Source organism: Ranitomeya variabilis, chromosome 2 (assembly GCF_051348905.1).
Source record: "Ranitomeya variabilis isolate aRanVar5 chromosome 2, aRanVar5.hap1, whole genome shotgun sequence".
NCBI classification, from domain to species: Eukaryota; Metazoa; Chordata; class Amphibia; order Anura; family Dendrobatidae; genus Ranitomeya; species Ranitomeya variabilis.
Genome location: NC_135233.1, coordinates 874,461,474 through 874,475,989, shown reverse-complemented (window position 1 = coordinate 874,475,989; position 14,516 = coordinate 874,461,474). Strand labels below are relative to the sequence as shown.

The following is a 14,516-nucleotide window of genomic DNA, read 5'->3' as shown; positions in this document are numbered from 1 at the left end:
TTTTCACAACTCTATGCTATAAACTTCTGTGAGGCACCTGGGGGCTCAAGGTGCTCACCATACAGCTAGATATATTCTTTGAGGTGTCACTTGTTGGGGGTTTGCCTTATTTAGGCACATCAGGGGCTCTCCAAATGCAAGATGGCGTCTGCTTTCAGTTCCAGCCATTTTTGCGTTTAAAAAGTCAATTGGTGCTCCTTTCCTTCCGAGATCTGTTGTGCACCCAAATAACAAATTTGGAGCTAAACTGAAATTTTTGTGAAAAAAAGTTCAATGTTCATTTTTTCCTTCCACTTTGCTTTAGTTCCTTTATTAACTATTTTGCATGACATAACTTATTTAAGGGCATAAGAATTAAAAGTTTGCAACATTTTTGAAATTTTTGCCACATTTTGGACATTTTCATAAATAAACGCAAGTAATATTGAACAAATGTTACAACTCTTCTGAAGTACAATATGTCACAAGAAAACTTTCTCAGAATCACCGGGATCCGTTGAAGTGTTCCAGGGTTATTACCACATAAAGTGACACTGGTCAGATTTAATAAAATCTGACTGGTCATTAAGGTCAAAATTGGCTCGATCACTAAGGGGTTAATATTCCAGAATTACTTTAATTTTCATCACTTATCAAATATTTCCAAAACAAAGAGAGAAGGGGCAGTAAAATAAAAAAGATAAATTGGCATAATATGAGCTCCTTCAACTCTCAGGTCAGGTAATATGTCTATATTACTGCAGCTACTTGTTTGTGTCCAGGGAAGTAACGATACTGGGTGCAGGGGTTACAGTTGTTCATGGTCCTTTGAGCATACTGGGGTCCAAAAGGGCTGTTTGAGAAGACCAATGCTATTAAAGGGAACTGGTCAGTAGATTCATGCTGCCCAAACCACGGCAGCATCAATGGTAGCCTGGCTGAACGCAGCCAAATATATAATTCTCTTCAACGCTCTGGCTTTGAAGGTCCAGCGCTGTTCCAGGTGATTCACAGGTCTCTTCTTATCTAGAGGCAAAGTAGAGACCTGTCAATCACCTGCAGCAGTGATAGGAAGAGCCATCGAGTGATCTTCAAAGTATATTTTCTCTAAAAGACCAGAAGAGACTAATACAATAGCTCCAATCAAACAGTGAGGCTTTGATTCATGCTGCCTGCGATTTGGGCAGCATGAATTGCTTGACAGGTTCCCTTTAAAGACCCTTGACAGTCTGAGACCCTGTTAAAAAATTTTCATTGGGCCCCACAAGCACCATTTTGCACCATGTGAACTTTCCCTATCAATTTCTGCATCGTCCTGAAATATATATAGAATTTCCTGGAGACACGAGGGGATCATAAAGACAAAGTAAAATGTTGACAAAATATAGGAGGTTCTGGAATCTTAGAGGTCAACTGTGGCTTTTCCATGATAGATAAAGATACAGAATAACAGATCCATGTACCTGACAACTTGAACATTCTCTGCATTAACAGAGGCCTAGACAATAGAAGCAGAAAATTCCCATGGAAACAGGGGTAACGGCTTAGAGCATGGTGAACAGTGAGCACTGAAGGCAAACACGACAGAAATTCTGTATTTTTAGTTGATAATACCCAGTATGAGCGGTGAATGCTCAGGTAAGGAACAGCCCAATTCTGTATAATCACACTTTTATAAATAGGGATTTTTTTTATTGCATGTATCAAAGACATATTAGTGTCTGTCTTGTTTGATCCTTATACCAATATACCTGAAAAACATACTAATGCCTCATTCACCCTGATCACTGGAGGTTAGTGACGTCAATACTTCTGGGCCAGCAGAGAGCGATAGTTTGGTGGGGAGTGTATTCTAGGGATGAGGATATTTAATTGCATTGTTCACAGTGCACTCGTGCAGACAAATGTATTACCACTTCAGTCCAAGTGCGATCCAACAAAACATTGGATCGAACTCAGACCAATGTTGATATATGGAACTGTGCACATGTCAGATGTTGGCGCAGTCTGAGGACAAAATTGCTGCATGCCCTAGTTAGGGCTCATTTCCACTGGCGAGAGACAAATCGGTCCGTAATCTGGACCGAAAAAAGGGATGTAGCGTATGCGATTGTCATGCGAGTGTAATGCGAGTGCAATGTGATTTTTAATCTGTATTCCGTCCGTTTTTTTTCTCGCACCCATTGACTTGCATTGGCGAGTCTCGTCCGAGACTCGCAGCAAATCGCAGCATGCTGTGATTTTTTTCTCAGTCCGATTTCGGCAGAGAAAAAAATCGCAAATGAAAAGACACCTATTGAATAACATTGGTCCGAGTGCAATCCAATTTTTTATCGGATTGCACTCGTCCGTTTTCCTCGCCAGTGGAAATGAGCCCTTAGGCCGGGGTCACACTAGACCGTAATACGGACGAGTGCTATGCGATAAAAAATCGCATAGCACTCGGCCCAATGTTAATCTATGGTCCAGCTCCCATCATCCGATATTTTCTCCACCGTATTTCGGATCCGAGGGAACTCGCAGCAGGCTGCGATTGTCAGCGTATCTCGGCCGAGACTCGCCAATGAAAGTCTATGGGGGCGAGAATAAATGGGATTACACACGGACCAGCAGTGTGCATTGCGAGAAATACGCAGCGGTGTTCTATAGAAAAGCCGGTAATTCAATTGCCGGCTTTGCATTTCTCCTTCACAAACCCGACAGGATATGAGACATGGTTTACATACAGTAAACCATCTCATATCCCCCTTTTTTTTGCATATTCCACACTACTAATGTTAGTAGTGTGTATGTGCAAAATTTGGCCGCTGTAGCTGCTCAAATAAAGGGTTAAATGGCGGAAAAAAATGGCATGGGCTCCCGCGCAATTTTCTCCGCCAGAGTGGTAAAGCCAGTGACTAAGGGCAGATATTAATAGCCTAGGGAGGTACCATGGTTATTGGCCCCCCCGTGGCTAAAAACATCTGCCCCCAGCCACCCCAGAAAAGGCACATCTGGAAGATGCACCTATTCTGGCACTTGGCCACTCTCTTCCCACTCCCTGTAGCGGTGGGATATGGGGTAATGAAGGGTTAATGCCACCTTGCTATTGTAAGGTGACATTAAGCCAGATTAATAATGGAGAGGCGTCAATTATGACACCTATCCATTATTAATCCAATTGTCTGAAAGGGTTAAAAAACACACACACACACATTATTAAAAATTATTTTAATGAAATAAACACACAGGTTGTTTTAGTATTTTATTGCTCTCTCAATCCATTTGCAAACCCTCGCTTGGCAAAATAATAAACGCACAAGATACATAACCTCAGATGACCCGTCACGTCCCACGAGGTAATCCATCTGAAGGGGTTAATTATTTTACAGCCATGAGCTGCGCTAATGCACTCGCTCGTGCCTGTAATCCCCGGGTAATGAAAGGAAATCTGAGTGATCTGTACTCACATTGAGTTGCGGTGATGCGCCCTCTGGTGGATGTTCTCATGAACTGCAGCCTTGGAAAAGTTCCCACGCTCGAGTTCATATGAGTTCACGGGGGGGCCAATAACCATGGACCCTCTCCTGGCTATTAATATCTGCCCTCAGTTACTGGCTTTACCAGTCTGGCGGAGAAAATTGCGCGGGAGCCCACACCAATTTTTGCCACCATTTAACCCTTTATTTGAGCAGCTACAGCACCCAAATTTTGCACATACACACTACTAACATTAGTAGTGTGGAATATGCAAAAAAAAAGGGGATATGAGATGGTTTACTGTATGAAAACCATGTCTCATATCCTGTCGGGTTTAGGCAGGAGAAATGAAAAGCCGGCAATTGAATTACTGGCTTTTCACAGTTATCGCGCTGAATGAAATATAAATACAAAATATATATATATGTGTCTCAATGACATATATATATATATATATATATATACTGTATATATGTTTTCCCGAACATTTGAGCACATAAATCCATTAGATGTCGGTTTTGCAAGCTTGCGAGAAAATCTCGGCATACGGATGCCATACGGATGTCACACGGATGTCACACGGATCATTTGATGCGAGGAAATCGCATCCTCGCACTGCACACGGATCACTGTTTTTGAAACATTTGTGCGATTCTCGGCCGTGAAAAACAGACCGTTTTTTTATACGTTAAGTGTGTCCCCGGCCTTAGAGCGAATATTCTGATCACACTCAGCCATGCAAGTCAATCAGTTCGTGGAAACCATTGGACTGCACTCAGATGACATCTGAGTGCAGTCCGATTTCCGGGTACTCACCCAATGAAGGAGATGGAGACATTTTTGTCTCTATCTCCTCATCTGTCTGAATTGGATCACACTCTGCTCTGATTAAACTTTGATCAGAGTTTGATTACTGTGTGATTTGCACAATTAACCTGTCTCAGTTGAGAGAATACACGGTCATCTGCACCTAGTCTAAGGGTATGTGTCCACGTTCAGTTTTGCTTCAGGCTTTGGTCAGGATTTTATGCAAGTAAAATCCTGACCAAAAATGCACCTGAGGTCACCTGCAGTGTTCCTGCGTGTTTTGCTCATTGTAGCAACATGCTGCATTCTTAAAAAACGCACCGCATGTGCGTTTTCGCGGGAAAACGCATGCGTTTTTTCCTGCACAGTGGAGACAGGATTTCATGAAATCCCCTCCACTATGCTGTAACATCTGGACGCTGCGTTTTTGACCCTGCGGCTCAGCGCTGCATCAAAAACGCAGCGTTTCCTGAACGTGGACACATACCCTTAGAGCAATTCATGTCTGCAAATTCCACGTGCAGCTCTATGTACTCAGCTGCATTGCAGGCGAGTGTTAGAGCTGCCTGCTCTTCCATGCATTCTTCTGCTCCATAAAAAGCAAAAAACTTCATGCAGTCATTTATTTCTAGGTGGGCCACTACTTATGTGCACTTGAATAATTAATTACACTGGGCAGTGTGCTATCCGTTGTGCACATTGACAATGCACTGACTGAAATTACTAGTTGTCTGAAAGAGATCAAGCACCTTCGATATGAATCTGAATCAGACCACGTTCAGTATTTGGTCAGTATTTTACCTCAGTTATTTGGTAAGTATTTTACCTCAGTAATTGGTCAGTATTTTATCACAGTATATGGTCAGTATTTTACCTCAGTGTTTGGCCAGTATTTTACCTCAGTATTTGGTCGGTATTTTATCACAATATTTGGTCAGTATTTTACCTCAGTATTTGGTCAGTATTTTATCGCAGTATATGGTCAGTATTTTACCTCAGTATTTGGTCAGTATTTTATCGCAGTATATGGTCAGTATTTTATCGCAGTATATGGTCAGTATTTTACCTCAGTATTTAGTCAGTATTTTACCTCAGTATTTGGTCCGTATTTTATCACAGTATTTGGTCAGTATTTTATAACAGTATATGGTCAGTTTTTTACCTCAGGATGCATAAGCCAAAACCAGGAGTGGGTGATAAATACAGAAGTGGTGACATGTTTCTATTATACTTTTTCTCTGATTGTCCCACTCCTGTTTTTGGCTTACTGAGGTAAAATACTGACCAAATACTCAATGTGTAAACGTGGACTTACAGAAACTTATGTTCAAATGAAATGAAACCGCAGATTAGGTCAAGTATAGTATCCGTACAGTGGTGTAACTTTAAACTCATAGGCCCCAATGCAAAATCTCCAAAGGGACCTCCATGACAGCTTGGTGAACAGTGAGTACTGAAGGCAAACACAACAGAAAGCCTATGCAACATCAATAGTAAAAACATATAATTTTAAAAATAATAATACAAAAAAAAAATCATTATATTCTCACCTTCCGGCGTCCGCAGCAGCCTTTCCCGCCCCTCGCGATGCTCTGGTCACAAGAATGCATTGTGGCAATGACCCGTGATGACATAGCGGTCTCGCGATACCGCTACATCATCACGTGTTATTGTCACAAGGCATTACTAGGAACAGAGCGTCGCGAGGCCTGGGCTGGATCCGGGGGCCACCGGAAGGTGAGTATATAACAATTTTTTATTTGAATTCTTTTTTTAACAGGCATATGGTGCCCACATTGCTATATACTACGTGGGTTATGTTATATACTATGTGAGCTGTGTTACATACTGCGTGGGCTGTTACATACTGCAGGGGCTGTGTTATATATTGTGTGGGCTGTGTTATATACTATGTCGCTGTGCTCTACACTACATGGGCTGTGCTATATACTATGTGGCTGTGCTATATACTACATGGGCTGTGCTATATACTATGTGGCTATGCTATATACTACGTGGCTGTGCTATATACTACGTGGGCTGTGCTATATACTATGTGGGCTGTGTTATATACTGTGTGAGCTGTGCTATATACTACGTGGCTGTGTTATATACTACGTGGCTGCTATATACTATGTGGCTGTGCTATATACTACGTGGCTGTGTTATATACTACGTGGCTGTGCTATATACTATGTGGCTGTGCTATATACTACGTTGCTGTGTTATATACTATGTGGGCTGTGTTATATACTACGTGGGCTGTGTTATATACTAGGTGGGCTGTGTTATATACTACGTGGGCTGTGTTATATACTGCGTGGGCTGTGTTATATACTGTGTGGGCTGTGCTATATACTACATGGGCTGTGCTATATACTACGTGGGCTGTGATATATACTACGTGGGCTGTGTTATATACTGCGTGGGCTGTGTTATATACTGCGTGGGCTGTGTTATATACTGTGTGGGCTGTGCTATATACTACATAGCTATGCTGTATACTACGTGGCTGTGCAATATACTACATGGGCTGTGTTTTGTGCTACGTGGGCTGTGAGACTTTTTCGCCCGGGGTCCTCAAAAACCTGCAGCTGGCCCTGGCTTCACTGATTGGTCACAGCCGGCCACAAACAATCAGCGACAGGCGCAGTCCGGCCGCGAATTGGCGCGGGATTTGAACCACGCTTTGCTAACTGGTCACGCCCGGCTGGCCGAATCCTGGTATTCATTGTATTATTCTCAAATCTTCATAAATAGACTACATACATATTCTAGAATACCCGATGCATTAGAATCGGGCCACCATCATTGTTTTACTATAGATTTCTCTATAGGAAAGAAAACATGAAAAACACATTTATTCCATCTTGACCATCACTCACTTATACACACATAGGGCCTTTCACACATGGCATGTATTTAGTCAGATTACTTATCACTTCTAAAGGTAAAAAAAATAAAACAAATAATAGATCCTTAATTTATTTTAGATCTAGAAAATATTATTTAGTCAAATCTTACTTTGGAAAATCTGGGTGAAAATATGGTGGCCACTACAATACCCATAGTGTTGTCACTAGTGATGAGCGAGTGTACTCGTTGCTCGGGTGATCTCCGAGTATTTGTTAGTGTTTGGAGATTTAGTAAGTAGTAAGTTTTCCTTGCAGCAGCTGGATTATTTGCGGCTACTAGACAGCTAACAACCAGGCAACCCCCACATGTACTTAGGCTGGGTAGTAGCTGTAAATCACTCAGCTGCGGCAAGGAAAACTAAGAGTATGTGCACACTTTGCGGTTTTTACTGTGGATCCGCAGCATTTTTGACGCTGCGGATCCGCAGCAGTTTTCCATGCGGTGTACAGTACCATGTAAACCGAAAATAAAAACCGCTGTGCACATGCTGCGGAAAAAAATGCGCAGAAACGCAGAGGTTTATTTTCCGCAGCATGTCAATTCTTTGTCCGGAATCCGCAGCGGTTTGACACCTGCTCCATATTAAAAAAATGCAGGTGTAAAACCGCAGAAGAATCCGCACAAAAAAAGCGGTAAATCTGCAGTAAAACCGCGATAAATCCGCAGGAAAAACGCAGTGATTTTGCCCTGCAGATTTATCAAAATCAGTGCGGAAAAATCCGCACACCAGTCTGCAGCGTGTGCACATAGCCTATATCTCCGAACACTAACAAATACTCTGAGACCACCCGAGCGTGCTCGGGAAAACCCGGAGCAATGAGTATACTCGCTCATCACTAGTTCTCACTAAGCATTCCCAGAATCCTGAGCGGCAAAGCTGCATTGTTATATAGGAATGCGGTTTTCTGCTCTAGCATTTGCCTAATAATTTGACAGATTTGCCATTCAGGACTGTAGAGAAACTAATTGTTCTAAGTTGCCCTCAGATTTCATGGAATCAGATGTAACTTAAAAAAACAGCTGGAAAAAAATGAACACCTAAGGCTGGCGTCACACTAGAGAGTTTTACGGACATAGAGGTCCAAAAACTATGCATTGCACACGGACCAATGATTTTCTATGGGGCAGCTCCTATCTGCCGTATATTTCTCGGCCGTATTTTATGGGCGTAGAAAATCGCAGCATGCTGCGTTTGTCAGCATATTGCGCAAAAAAATCCGCCAATGAAAGTCTATGGGGGCGAGAAAAATACTGGAATGGGAATTTTTCTATTTTCTCACACTAGAGTTCATATGAGTTTATACCAGCAGGGGGCACGGCACCACAAATCTACGATGCTATGTTCCCCTGCTTTCAATTAATTCCCCAGTTTTTACAGTCAGGAGCACAGCTGCATTAGCAGGCTCCTGGCTTTAAAATTATTTAACCCCTTCAGATGGATTTACAGCGTGGGACGTGACTGAGTGCCGGAAAGGTATGGGATATTGTCGCTTTTTTATATTTGTTCTTTTACAGAACGAGGGTCTTCAGGTGGATTAAGTGTATAACAAAGATTTTATAACCCCATGTGTGTTTTTATTTCAATAAAATACTTTATTCTTAATGTGTGTGTGTGTATTATTAACTCTTTAATATTATTGGATTAATAATGGATAGGTGTCTCATTGACACCTCTCCATTATTAACCAGGCTTAAGTCACCTTACAATAGCAGGGTGACATTAATCCTTTATTACTCCATATCCCACCGCTACAGGGGAGTGGGAAGAGAGTAGCTAAGTACCAGAATAGGTGCATCTTACAGATGCGCCTTTTCTGGGGTGGCTGGGGGCAGATGTTTTTAGCCGGGGGGGGGGGGAATAACCATGGTCCCTCTCTAAGCTATTAATATCAGCCCTCAGTCACCGGCTTTCCCACTCTGGCAGAGAAAATTGCGCAGGAGCCCACGCCAGTTTTTTCCATGATTTAACCCTTTATTTTAACAGCTAGAGCCCCCAAGTCTGCACACAGACTCTACTAACATTATTAGTGAGGAAAATGTAAAAAAAAGGGATATGAAATGGTTTACTGTATGTAAACCATGCCTCATATCCTGTCAGTTTGATAAGGAGATAGCAAAAGCCGGCAATTGAATTACTTGCTTTTCTGCTATCTAGCCTGTATGAAATATAAATATAAATATATATATAAAGATGGAGCGCCCCCACGTGTAAGGGCAATGGGGTACTCGGTACCGGGTCTATCTCTCTCGGTTCTGGGAATGTCACGGTGGCCTGACCCAGTCCATGGCCCTTCTGAGGGGCATCCACTCAAAGGTGTAGTTGTTTGTACGGTGTTTGTGACGCCACCTGTAGTATTCGGTCAGGGTGACCGACGCTGCTAGGGGTCCACTGGGGTGATGGAATGGCAGCTAGATGGTGTACCTTCCCACAGGTGAAGTATGTCCCCAGGGCTTCCCTGTTGTATAGGTGTTGATGGTGGTCGTTGTAAGGTGCAATGAATAACGAGGACACAAAGGTTGCAGTCTCTTTACCTTTTTCTGAAGACTTCGGAGTCCACAGTCCAGAGTACCGTTCACAGGACAGGCTGAGTCCGGCTGGTCCGAAGGCACATCCAGAGTTCCCTTATTCAGGTGGAAATCAGTAGCCTTCCTACTAGCGCCTGTGTGTTGTAGTACCTCCCTGCTGAGCACCATGGGATAGTCCTCACAACTGACGTGTATGTTTATGATTTTCTCTCTCTCTCTGTCCCCCAGATGATATAGATAGGACAACCCGTATGATGGGGTAGGCCTGGAGCTATTTTATAGGGACCCTAGATACGCCCCTCCCCACATTTTGCCTCCGTGTCTTCATAGGTATTAAGGTCGGGCAGCCAACTTGGAATCAACTGTCCTGCCGGTCTCTGAAGTAATGCGTATAGCCTATTACTCCCTCAGTGGTCCGGCCACCAGCTACGCACCCCAGAAGGAGGCTGCCGATCTTGGGGCAGGACTCCTCCCGGTATTATCTCCTTGTGATGTGACTTCGTTTCTCACTCTCCGCAATATACTTCGCTTCGTGTCCTTTCTTAGGATGCTGCCGCAATGAAGTGCAGGCGCAGCTCCGTAACATTTTATCTCTTGCTTGGCCTCTGTCAGGATCCCACCCCTGACAGGGATCATCTGTCTGCAGCTCAGATGTTCCTCCTTCTCCCCCTGTCTGCCTGACAGGTCCTCTCTGGGTCTAACCCAGGCAGCTTCTCACTGACTTCCTATCCAACCCACCTGTTTTACCCGTGTGTGAGGAGTGGCCTAGTAAATAGAATCTTTGCTCCCCCTGGTGGACTGGAGTGTGAAGTGCAGTGTGTGACTGTGATACCTGGTCAGGTGAACTTCTTTATTACCATCAGACGTAACATCACTCCCCCTGGTGGAAGAGCGACATTACTGCAACGACCAGGACTCTGGGGCGCTGCACATATATATATATATATATATATATATATATATATATATATATAGTATATGTGTCTCAATGACATATATATATATATATATATATATATATATATATACATACATATAGACTGTATATATGTTTTCACGAATATTTTAGCGCATGGATCCATTATATGTCCATTTTGCAAGATTGCGAGAAAAAAACGCAGTACGGATGCCATACGGATTACATACGGAGGTTAACATGCGTAAAATACGCAGACACACCCTGCCTACGGATGACATACAGATCACTGTTTTGGGATCATTTCTGCATATTACGCCTGTAAAATACGGACCGTATTTCCCTACGCTAAGTGTGAAGCCGGCCTAAATGTTTGGATACCTCAAGTATTTAATGTGTGAGCATGTTCAATCTGCTCACCATAAAAGCTTCAGCTCGGCTTTGTTTCATCTAGTTCAAAGGTTCAGTTTATTTCCCTACCCTTGTATCTAATGTGTCTGACCGAAGCCAAGAGTTTACTTGTTGCGCTCATCCTGGCACTCAGCACTTGTGGCACATGCCCTGGTTGCCATTTTTCAAACTATGCCTCAGCTAGCCTGGAATAGGGAGCAACAAAATATTAACCTAGATAGCTTAGGAAGTCTCATACAGGTTGGGTTGCCTCTTCTGTATTTGTAGCTCCTCAGCAGCTCTCATTCATTCTTCTCTAAATGATCATCACCCTCAAACATTCTCGGCAGCTGGCATTGTAGTGTTACTTACCGGTGTGTGCTGAGCATGTCATCCCTGTGGTCCATGTACAGGAGCTGCGCTCTCCTGAGAGACAGGTGCTTGCTCACACCTTATGGCTACAACCCCTCCTTGTCATGCGCAGCAGCAGGAATTGTTCTGCAAATTAGATGCTGCCCAATAGCCAATCAGAAGCCAGGGATGCTTATACATCTAGGCAAAAGAGCTGCTTCTGGATATAGCGTGACCCCCAGTCATGTGAGGGGTGGCACATATAAAAACAAAAAGTCAGCTCACCCCCTTGTTGATTGTTTGGCATGTAATGCAGATAGCAGGGCTTCTGTCTGAGTGCATGGAGCGCTGTCAATGGCTGCACACATAGTACAGCTACTGAGGAGAAGGGATTCTGCATCCTTTGTGTAGCCCAGCACAATCACATATAGACCATGCTTACGCACATTGAGCTGATGAATGCCTCTTAGTCATGGCGTACATAATGTGCACAAACACTTAAATAGACAAAAAGCAGTGAACTTTCCATGTACTAAAACCAGTGACAGCACACATCTCCATGACAGCAGTTGAATAGTTAATCGAAACTTGTAAAGGGGCCACACTCCTTGCGCTCCTTGAATAATTCATGCACTATTGATCAAAGGAAATAATAGTTGATGAAAATAAATATTTATGATTCCAATTCTTATCAAAGTAATGCATCCATCCACCTTGAGAGTGTATTTTATTTAAAACTTTAGGCTGGTATTTATCACAAAAATTTAGTATGTTGCTCAAATTTTGATACATTTGTGCAAAAATGTTAATTCTGGAGAGCTTGTAATTGCTCAAAGCGTACACGAGGGAAAGAATAGAGTGAGAGAACACTGCTGATGATAAGCGCTTACTCTCTGTAGGAGAGAGGGCCCCACTGTTCATAAGAACTTACACTTTACATGATAGACAGGACCCTACTGACCATAAGAGCTTAAACTGTACAGAAGAGCGAGGAAATCGTTGGCAATAAGAGCTTACACTCTACAGGAGATAGAGACTTACCCAGTGACTCGGGACATAAAAAACGACTCTGCCGTACAAACGGTACTTCACTGGGGACCACTGATCTGTGATGACCCAGGTACTGACCACCACTGTACAAGGTATGATAACAATCTCTAAGATGTCATAATTACAGGGCATTACGGCGCACCACGCAAAATACATTAGCCTGCTCTCTGATGCTTTAATAGTGTGGAAAATCGTTCTAAGCAATTACATTATTTGCGAACTGCGAATCAAAATGTTTGAATTCGCAAGAAACTGCAAATTTCAGAAAATTCTACTCAAACGCGATAGTCAGAGAATCGATCCGCTCATCTTTACCATTCATTAAATTCCCTAAAATTTTAAATGGAAGTATTTCTTCCATTACCCATGTGTGATGTTGATGTTTGTACACAATTATCTTGTAATGCAGACTTGTTTATACATTTTAACCACTTAACGACCGCCGATATGCCTTTTAACGGCTGCAGTTAAGGGGCCTTATTCCTCTGCGCCACTTTTTAATGGCACTGAGAATTAAGGAAATAGTACCCCCAGCATCTGAAAATCCCACAGCATGATCTAACTAAGGCCGGTTTCACACGTCAGTGTCTCTGGTACGTGTGGTGACAGTTTCCTCACGTACCGGAGACACTGACACATGTAGACACATTAAAATAAACGTGTCTCTGGAGATGTCAGCGTGTTTTCACAGACCGTGTGTCCGTGTGCAAAACACGGAGACATGTCAGTGTTTGTGGGAGCGCACGGATCACACGGACCCATTAAAGTCAATGGGTGCATGTAAACACAAATTGTTTCAGTACATGGACAAGGACACATGGACAAGGACACACGGACAGCATACAGACAGTACACGGACGATAAACATGGACACTCGCCTAGCACACTGATGACACACGGATGGCCTACGTGCACACACGGACACGGATAGCTTCGGGACCATTTTTTCCACTACCGGAAATGTCTGGACATGTGAGACTGGCCTAACGTGTCAGTGCAGCACTGATGATTAAAAAATGTGATGAGTGAGTGTACTCATTGCTCGGGTGGTTTCCGAGTATTTGTAAGTGCTCGGAGATTTAGTTTTTGTTGACACAGCTGAATGATTTACAGCTACCAGCCAGCCTGATTACATGTGGGGGTTGCCTGGTTGCTAGGGAATCCCCACATGTATTCAAGCTGTCTATCAGCTGTAAATCATGCAGCTGTGGCAACGATAACTAAATCTTCGAGCACTTACAAATACTCAGAGACCACCCGAGCGTGCTCGGGAAAACCCGAGCAACGAGTATACTCGCTCATCACTAGTTACAAAGCATAGCAATGCTCCTGAAATGCTACACTTAAGGCCGTAGTCACACTTCCTTATAATATGGACAAGTGCTATGCTATAAAAAAAATCGCATAGCACTCGGACAAAAAAATTGTGAGTCAAAACAAATTCCAACAATTCCAAAATAATTCCATGCCCGCCTCCATCAACTGGGCTGTCTCTGGAGGCGGGCATGCTTCTGGTTACAATTGATATAGAGTCTCTCTATACATCGATCAGACATGAAGATGGACTGAGGGCTGCCCGCTTCTTCCTCGAGAGTACCAACTGGGATGGCCATTTTTCAGAATTTATTTTGGAATTGTTGGAATTTGTTTTGACTCACAATTTTTTTGTGTTTAGGGATAAATTTTATTTGCAGACACAGGGTACTGCGATGGGCGCGGCATGTGCTCCGTCGTATGCAAATTTATTTTTGGGTTTTTGGGAAAGGCACATCTTTCAGGGCGACGGGGCACATGCCGCGGACCCGGTGGTGGGCTGGTTTCACTACATTGATGATGTTCTTATGGCCTGGAACGGTAGCAAAGCCAGCCTAACCAGATTTATGCAGGAACTCAATAACAACAACTTCAATTTAAAATTTACATACACTTGGCACAAGAATAAGATTGATTTTCTGGATATTACTTTGTGTGTGGCCGAGGATGGCTCTATTGAGACCAATCTGTACAGAAAAGAGACATCTGTAAACTCCTTGTTGCATGCCTCCTCGGCACACAATTATTCAGTTATTAAGGCCATCCCAGTTGGACAATTCTTGAGGAACAGGCGGGTTTGTTCCACGGA

At 43.1% G+C, this 14,516-nt stretch overlaps 1 protein-coding gene across 1 annotated transcript in view; it reads right to left on the bottom strand.

The window, feature by feature from the left end:
* Nucleotides 1-11,460, bottom strand: part of PLAAT1 (phospholipase A and acyltransferase 1) — an 82,152-nt gene extending 70,692 nt beyond the window's left edge. The window contains exon 1 of the mRNA XM_077292925.1: nucleotides 11,366-11,460. The gene's annotated coding sequence lies outside the window, so the exon portion shown is untranslated. The remainder of the gene's footprint in view (nucleotides 1-11,365) is intronic.
* Nucleotides 11,461-14,516: the final 3,056 nt, after the last annotated feature.